Genomic DNA, 9,995 nt, shown 5'->3' with positions numbered 1-9,995 from the left:
ATTTTATACAAAGCATTTGTTTTCGTTATTCCGCACAAATCATAAAATGAAGGGCTCGGAGCAAAAATGTGATATGCCACATGATGTGAATTTTTCAGTAGGCCAATTTCCAACTTATAAAAAGATATTTGTAGATTTTTTCAAAGGTATTATACATTCTATAGTCTGCAATACTAAAACCAGATATGGTTTTCTGCAAATGATATAATCCATTGTCATGGTCATTTCAATTTTAGTTATGAGAAGCAAACATTTTGATAGAAAAAACTCTTTGTGGCTTGTCACATTTCTGCCCCGAGCCCTTTAAATAAAATACAGTACAGTGAAACCTGTGTAAGTTGACCACTTGCGGTGCACTACTTAAGTGGTCAACTTAAACAGGTGGTCAACTTATAAAGGTTGAATTATATGATAAGACCTAATTCTGTGCCTGAAAATAGCGGTCAACTTAGACAGGTGGTCAACTTTACAGGTTTTACTGTATTTTAAAACTAATATGGTGAAAACATATGTGACACGAACTGCTCCATCTGTGAGCTTTATAGTCTGCAATACTAAAACCAGATATGGTTTTCCGCAAATGATATAATCCATTGTCATAGTCATTTCAATTTTAGTTATGAGAAACAAAAATTTTGATCGAAAAAACTCTTTGTGGCTTGTCACATTTCTGCCCCGAGCCCTTTAAATAAAATACAGTATTTTAAAACTAATATGGTGAAAACATATGTGACGCGAACTGCTCCATCTGTGAGCTAAAATACTTTCTATCGGTAAATTTTGAAAAAAAAAAAAAAAAAAAAAGATAAACAATGTCTCCAGATACAGCTTAGATAGTAAACAATTAAAACGTATTGTTATTAATAATTTGAGTTAACAATTTTCTCCTCCTCGATGGGAAAACAAACTATTTCCCGGTTGGAGTCCTCCTTCATTATACTATCCTTCAATTATTCCTAATAGTACAGTAACCTCGTTTAAGCTCCGGACCATGATAATTTTTTTACCATATTTCATATTATCATGTAAATTAAGTACACTAAGAGCGGGAGAGTTGGGGGACACCTTTAAAATGCTTGTCACAATGGGGCTCCATTATCCTCCATCACCTCCACTTTTAGGAAATGGAACCCACTTTTTTTCAGTTTTCGACAATTTCAAACCTATTATTTTTATTCGGAGGGGAAGTTCGCATTAAATAGCCATTGACATTCTTCTAAGGGGCTAGCGAGAGGTGAAAGGTTCTATGACTCGAAGGAGTATTTTCCACTAAATACATAAAAATCATCTAAAACGATTTTTTCCTAGGTCGTTGTTCTAGAATTTTTTCAGATTTTTCGGCGAAAAACCGGAGTATCACACTCACTCCGAAAAAGTAGCACTCATGGGCGCAGGCAGAGAGGGGCAACTGCCCCTCCCTAGAAGAGAACCTCCGACTCCCACGCTCTTACCAAATGTCACCAAAGAAAAATTAAAATTGCAAATTTAGGACCGAAAAATGTCTGCAAGCCACAAAACAGCTTTTTCTGTCCTCATTCGACCAAGCACAAAATGTTTTATTTAGGGAGAGTGGTGGATTATAACTTCAAGCAATTTCTGAGTTTCGTACGGGGGGGTGGGAGGAGGGAGTTAACTAAAAACCACTATCTTGTTGCGCCTATGCTTGCCCCTCCGTAACAGGAATCCTGGCTACACCCATGGTAGAACTTCTCTATGTAGTAGCAGAATGATATGAAGAAACAGCAGAAAATAGTCACCAATATATATAAAGGAAAAAAAATTTCTTAAAACATTGAAAATAAATATTATATTTTTTGAGAAAAAGATGTTGATACGTTGATAGATAAACCACTAAACTTTACAATTTTACTTCAAGAACAGTAAAAAATGTATAAAAAGTAACAATCGCCACAGTCTGTATGGTTTGAAATTTAGCACTGACAGTGATCATTGACAGGGGTGCCCATCAGGGGGCTCATGGTGCAGATTACGCCATTGAATTTTTTTGCGGAGAGGGGGGTGAAGTGTTTCTCTTTTCTTTCTGGTGAAGGGGGGGGGGGGAGCTCTCGTATTATGAGTCACCTAGCAGCATAGATGCTCAGTTCCCGACTTCTCCAGCCTCTGAACTTCTCCATACTTGTCTGTAAATCTTTATATTTTACGAAATTCAAAACATTTACGAACAATTATAAGTTCTGAACGACTTTTCTAGAAATTATGCCCTAGTCCCTTAGTGATGAGTCTTTAAAAAATGGCTCCGGAAGAGGAGGCTAATTTGTAATAAAAAAACAGCAAAAACTATACTGCCGTGTGCAGGTAAACGGCAGTATCTACAATAATGAGTTTTTTTTAGATATTTGAAGAAACGCGTTTTTGATTTCCCACTAACATCAATAAAATATTGAAATTTGATTTTAGGCTGTTCTATATGTGTATATTGAAGTATTTTTTGGGTAGTCTGTTTCATTTTGATTTTGCAATCAAAATTTTAATTAAAGCAGATACTGCAGTTTACCTGCTCTTCGCAGTAGCAATTTTCATGCACTTTAACTGGTAATCAGCAGTAACTGCACAATGTACTGTTGAATGACCAATAATTACAAATTCAACATAATACGGAGTAGATGTCATTACGAAGTATATTTATTGCAATATGAATAATATATTTTATTTTAAAAAATAAATTAATACCGTGTATACACTTGACATAAATTTAATATAAACAAATGTAATTTAAAATAAAATAAAAACTTATTTTTTTACACAAATGTTTTTATGCCAATATAAACATGAATTAATAAATATACATATATATATATATATATATATATATATATATATATATATATATATATATATATATATATATATATATATATATATATATATATATATATATATATATATATATATATATATATATGTATATATATACATATATATATGTATATACATATATATATATTTATGTTGGTTATAAATTTATTATTAAAGAGGACATAATTTAAATAGGGTATCGACCTACATCCACTTGATATAAATTTAATCCAAAGCACATACCACATATACTTGCTGATTTAAACAGTCCTTGCTACAACGAACTCATTTTTGTGTTTACCTTTTTAATCACTGAATAAAAAAAAACTTCAGTAGATTTTTTTTTTTTTTTTTTTTTTTGCGCATCTACTAAATCTTCTGTCATGTTTCATCTTAATTGGAATTCCTCAAAATCGCGGACGAAGGGTGGGGGGGGGGGCAGACATAGAAGTCTTCAGATGAAAATTATTTTTTAGGAAATCAAATTCCTTGAATTGATTATCTTCTCTCATGATCCACTTTGTAAAAGATATTCCGGGAACCTCGGCGAAACTCAACTTTGACTATGTCCTCTATGTACGGTGTTGACATGGATTTCAGTTTCCACTGACATTGTCTAGCAGGGAAACCACGGAAGTCATCTGTAGTCATGCTGATGACAGTCAATTTGTTGTTGTTGGAAGAAGCCACAACATGTTCAAAATCGTGAAAATCAAATACATTTACTCAAAATTCAAATACTGACAACGAATAGTCGACAAGGCATATGTTTTAATTGCTTAACGGCATTGTCGGAAACTCTTTAATGTTCCTGCGTTGTCACTTGGCAACTGGAAGATTCTTTAGGCATTTTTAAAACTACGACAAATCGCTTAATGTTCCGCACTTTGCAATAAAGCAATAAATATCCATGACAATTTAGGCGAAAGAAATGCTTCGTGTGTTAACAATGGCTCTCATTAAACTACTAAAAGTGCAGCAGCTTAGTATACAGGGTGACTATAATTAAAGTTCCACTTTCAAAACGCTGTAAAAATAAAACCACTGGTCAGAATGACGTCAAACTTCAACGGAATATTATCTAAGAAGGGGGGAACTTGATGGCAGAAGAAAAATAAATAGTTGGAATTTTTAGCAATAGATGGCGCTGTAAGCATAATTTAATAGTGATAGACTACAATTGACAAATAAATCATAAAATATTACCTAAGGTGTAAATTATACGTTAAGACACCGTACTACTCAGCGTGCACGAGGGTACAGGTGTGATACTGTTAGTTAAGTAAGTCTATCCAACACGGCAAGTCCATATCACCTCGGATGGGAAAAATTGGTTTTTAATTGTCCTGAGGCCGAAACCGAATAAAAGCATCAGTAAAAATCAAATCGGTCTTTAATTTTCGTGAGACTGGCGAAAAAGATGTTCAATATGATGTACCCCGTTTTCTGTAACAAGTTGAATTCGAGAAACAGCATGTTCTATGACTGATTGAAGTGTTTCCGGGGTCACGTTTAGAATGTGTTGCGCAATGCATGCATTCAGCTCAGCAAAGTTTGCAATCGGAGCACTGAACACAATAGCTCTCAGACAGCCCCATATCCAGAAGTCACACGGGTTAAGATCAGGTGATCGGGACGGACAGGTCTTTCATTGAGACAGTCATAGTGAACTTCTCAGATGAGAAATGAGGAAATAAATGTGCATTTGGCGTTTTTATAACAACTTCAATGAGCATGACAGATGTTTTGATTTACATATTCTGATACTTGCAGCGCCATCTATTGCTAAAAATTCCAACAATTAATTTTTTTTTTCTGCCGTACGTTTTCCCCCTTCTTCGATAATATTCCGTTGAAATTTGAGGTCATTCTGACCAGTGGTTTTATTTTTACAGCGTTTTGAAAGTGGAACTTTAATTATAATCACCCTGTATATTAAAAATTGTGAAAAATATCGTCTGCGACAGAACAAACAAATGGAACAGAATCGCTCTGTTGCTACACGTTTATTTATCGTCTGCCAAGCATTACTTGTGTTTACTCGTATGTTATCTGCTATAACTGTACATTAGCAAAAAAAAGAAAATTTGTTTTATTGTTTTTAGAACACGGATATGAAGAATCAAAGATTTTTTTTTAAAATGTTTGAGGGCTGTGAAATTAAAAAACGTTTTCTTCGACTTTATTTGAAATAAAGTATGATTATTTTCCCCAAGAATCTCCCTCTTTTAAGAATCTCTTTCGCTCAAGGACGAGAGACGTAATTCACAAATTTTGCCGAAAGATAAAATACGACCTGGCACGCATACCTACATCTAATGAGAAGCGATTAGGATTCATTTTAAAAAATGCAATATTTTCTCTAAATTTGCCAAATCAAGGAAATTTTTGAGAGGTCACCATAGGCGGATTTAGGCCGAAAGTTTTGGGGGTGCAACAATAACGGGGATCTAGAGGGGGGAGGGGGTATTCCCGGAATAACAAAGCAGTGGCGAAATCAGAAAGTAATTTTAGGGCGGGGCGCACTTTTAAGTCTAAAAAACGCGATGTAAACCATATTTAGTAATATCAGGGGATTGGCAATACTTAACATTTCCAACTGCAGAAAGTCTTCAACGAAAGTCTATGTTGTTAGAAGCAATGGGTGAATCCAGCTTCTGGTTTGGAAGGGCATTCACGCCCCAGAAAAAAATTGCAATAGTAGTTTTGAAAACGCAGTTAGGTACGTGTGGCTCCAAGGCTCTTTTTAGAAATTTTAGTCTTATAAATGTGATTATAGTCCATATTTATAGTTTGGGTTAGGAATGACTTATGGACAGTCTTTAATCAATTTTTTGAAAAACAGATAGAAATCGGTCCCCCCCCCCCCCAAACTACCTCTTGAATTTTTCATACTTGAAGTTCCAAAAACGCTATGAAGGACAAGTTTTGGTGCTGTTACCGGGCGGGGTGTTCTGGAGCTCTCCCCTGGAAAATTTTCGAAATTGAAGTCCTAAAAATGAAGTTCTTATGCAATACTCCATGGTATTAAAAAAAAAAGGATTCTCCCACTAAATATTACGAAATAGTAGTTTTCAAAACCAAAATATTAACAATCTTTTGATAATATTAGAGAAAGGGGGTCGAAGGCCGTTGTTCGAATATTTCCCAAAATTAAAGTCTTAAACACATGAGTGTAAGATCGTATTTGGTAACTTTAGGGACACTGCAGTTTTTCAAAATTGAAGCTCCAAAAAGGCAATTTTAAATGATTTTCAATGTTTTTAGGTGATTAGAGGATCGTTCTTGGAAATTTTGCGAAAGTGAAGCCCAATAAACGAAATTTGAGATGCTCTGTAATAACTTTGGCCGGAGAGAGGCTTCGGAGAAAAAAAATTTGAGGACTATTAGAAAAAATTAAAAAAAAAAAAATGAAAAAATTAATTTGAATTTTGTCATCTTGAATTCAAATTATGTTTTTCGCAATCACGAGTGTGTGTTTGTATGTGTGTGTGTGGGGGGGGGGTATGTGTATGTGTGTGTAAGCATATGTGTTTGTGTCTGTGTGCAGGCATGAATGTGTGGGAAGTTGTGTGTATGTGTAGGTGTCTGTATGCATGCGTGTGTGTATGTGTTTGTGTGTAGGGGTATGTGTGTGTATGGTGGTGTTTGTGTATGTGTGTAGGGGTATGTGTATGGTGGTGTTTGTGTGTGCGTGTATGTATGCGTGTGTGTGTAGGATATGGACGGTTTTCGCAAGAGGAGCAGCATCGTGAGGCCGGCCGCCGCGACGGATGGTGCTGGCAGAGGGTGGCGCCGCGCCGCACAGTGGGGCAGCCTAATGTTAATTTTGGACATTGGGCGGAAAATTAAGCCATTTAGTTTTGCATTTTTACTGTTGTATTGATAAACTAAGAACATATTCCAACTAATCTTACTAGTTTTTAACATTATTACCCGAAGATAATACCTTGAATTCGAAGAATTAACTAGCTACTTCGTTAGAAGACAATTTAGCAAACAGTAGATAACTTGTTTAAGAACTGTTCAAATTTAATAGTGTGATGTGCTGGGCTTTATGCACTCCTAATAAATAAGAAAAACACCCAAAAATGTTTCTTAGAAAATACGAAAAATTTGGAGATAATTTTCAAAGTATTTTGAATGTATTTTTGAATTACGAAAATCGCTAACAAACGCTAACAAAACTATTATATCCCAAGCATTTTAGAGAGTTTCAGCTTTCATAATCCGGTTTCAGTTTTTGCCTAAACCTGCCTATTCAAAAGATATTGAAAATTAAAGATAAGTAAATATTTTACTGCGAGGACGACGAAACGAATACGAAATGAACGTTGCACGAAACGTATTATTTATGTTGGTTTTTTCACTTTAATCAAGTAAACATGTTTACAGTTTTCAGTTTGTTTACTTTTTATTGCAAATTATTTCAATTAAATACTTCGAGGAATCAGTTTCATTGTGTCATTTGTCGACTGTGGGACAAAATCATATGAGATGCTTAGAAGCATGGTTTCGTTTGCTTATTTCGGGGACTACAAAAATTGGTACTATTTTGAGTTATAAGTGACAGCAGACGAAAAAGACACAATAATCTCCCCAAAATACTTCTCATAAATTGTATGTACACAATAACAAACACATCACAAAATGAGTAAAAATGAAAACAAGGAGCAGGCATATTTTGAAAAGATCAAAATATTATACATGATTATCAAGAAAAGTGTTTTTCTTCAAAAAGCAAACGTTTGCCCTTAATAAACATCTAATTTCTTTTATTACATTCTATATTAGGAGAACTTACAGCAAGCTACTTATTTTTTAGAGCATTAAAAAGCTATTTACTTTTGATTTTAGTCCAGCAAGTTGTCTAACAAACAAAAGTAAACACTTTTTAATTTAAATATCCATTTAATACTTCACAAGATTTATCCAAAATAAATTCTGAAGGAATTATCATGCCTAAAAATTTCATCTTTTATTCTGAAGTATCATCGTCAGAATCCCCGAGTTCAGGTATCCAATATCCGAAAGTAATCAGTGACGCTTCGGATTTTTTTTCGTGTATGCCAAGTTGTAAAAAGTCATTAAAAAAATAATTTAAAATATCGTCTGTTATTAAACAGCCATAAACGAAAAAAATAGAACATTGTGATAAAAAATGAATTTAACTTTAATTTTTAATCTATCGTCTGCTCATACTTCATTTAATGATATTTTCTAAATAGGTCTTGGCATTAGTTAGAGTTGTTATTTATGTTCTAAAGATTTCGCTCATCAATTATTGCTATTCGGTGATCTATAAATACGTTTTTTGTGCAGTCTAAAGTTTTGTACTTAACAATGTAATTCTACGATGGCTCTAGTGTATACGAATTCTAGTGTACGCTCGCTTTGGTAAGCAAACTTGAATGATATCGGTGCTTGACCCCATAGACTTGCTGGTGAACGATGAGTTTCAAAACCAACCGTGACCTTTTTATTTTTTTAAAGACAAATTCTATTCCTTTTACCAATTAGGACCTGGCTCTGGAAAAATGGATTGACACTCTTGGTTCTGAGATTACAAATACGACAAAGACGAAATTAAGAGATAAATTGAGAAAATGGTGCAATTATTTATCAACGAAGTGGTCTTCGTCAAATATAACTTTGGAACCGTTTCTCAGGAAAAATGAACAGTGGCTGAATATGGATTTGTCTTTTTTGGAAGAATTCATTTATGAACTTCTGCCTTGTTCATCAACAGGTATTTCTCCTCCATTACGCTCGAAATCGTTTGAACATTTGTGCGATCGACAAAAACGCAGAAAAACTGAACATTTAAGAAACTGTTCTGACGAAATGTTTAATTTTGTCTTAAACAAAAAGCTCAGATCTGACGACGAGGCAGTATATATTTTTAATTTTATCCAAAACCATCCCGAGCATATTAAAACAATAAAAGAATTTTGTGAAAATCTCTCTAAACCTAATAATATTCCTGGTTACAATGAAAAAAATGTTAGCCATGTATGCAACTGCTAAACTTATGAGGTTTCAATATGATGCTCTCAGAAAAAAAGGAAAAGATTTGGGCAGGAACATTTATCCGAGTTATAAAAAATTTCAAATTACTAAAAAAGAGTGCTATCCTGATAATGTAAAAGTTACAGATTCCGGAGTTAACGTAGGTTTACAAAATTTATTAGATCATACTTCTTCCCGATTCATAAAATTGTTATCTGATAAAATTGAAAAAAGCTCCCCTCAGAACCTCACTATGATATTAAAATGGGGATGTGACGGTGCTTCCAACCAGTCGCAGTACAAATAATCTTCTAGCACTGAAATAGATGACTCAACGATATTTATTATTAGTGTAGTCCCCCTTGAAATTATCAAGAAAGATGAAGATATGGTGGTTTGGATCAATGAAAAGCCTTCTTCTACTAGATTTTGTCGACCAATAAGTTTCGAATTTGCAAAGGAAACGAAAGAAACAGCGACAAATTTCGTAGAAAAAGTGCAATCGCAAATAAATACCCTTCAGCCATACATACTCGTAGATCAAGATCATGTTATTACCATAAATTATGAATTGAATTTAACTATGGTGGATGGCAAAATTTGCAACTACTTAACGGAAACTACTTCCTCGATACGTTGTTATATTTGCGACGTGTTACCTAAAGAAATGAATAATTTAAGTGTGGTGAACAAAAAAGAAATTAAAGAAGACTATTTTCGTTTTGGTTCATCACCTCTGCATTGTTGGATACGTTGTTTTGAATGCCTCATACACATTGCTTATAGGCTTGACTTCAAGGAGTGGAGTGCGAAGTCACCTGTCCACAAAGAATTGTTACAACAAAGAAAGGCAAGAATACTAAACGACTTTAAATCTAAGCTGGGGTTGATGGTAGATTTGGTAAAACAAGGCCATGGAACATCCAAGGACGGAAATACGTCACGAAAGTTCTTTGCGAATGCAAAATTATCAGCTTCCATAACCGGAATAAATCTTGACATGATAAAACGATTTTCAACGATTTTGCAAGTTATTTCATCTGGATTCACGATAATATTAAAAAAATTTGAAATATATACGAAAGAGACCGCTCAGATGTATGTGAATTTATATGGTTGGTATTTTATGTCCGTTACAATGCATAAATTACTTATACACGGACCCGAAA

Source organism: Uloborus diversus, chromosome 10, assembly GCF_026930045.1.
Source record: "Uloborus diversus isolate 005 chromosome 10, Udiv.v.3.1, whole genome shotgun sequence".
Classification (NCBI taxonomy): domain Eukaryota; kingdom Metazoa; phylum Arthropoda; class Arachnida; order Araneae; family Uloboridae; genus Uloborus; species Uloborus diversus.
Note: the sequence above shows the minus strand (reverse complement) of the source record.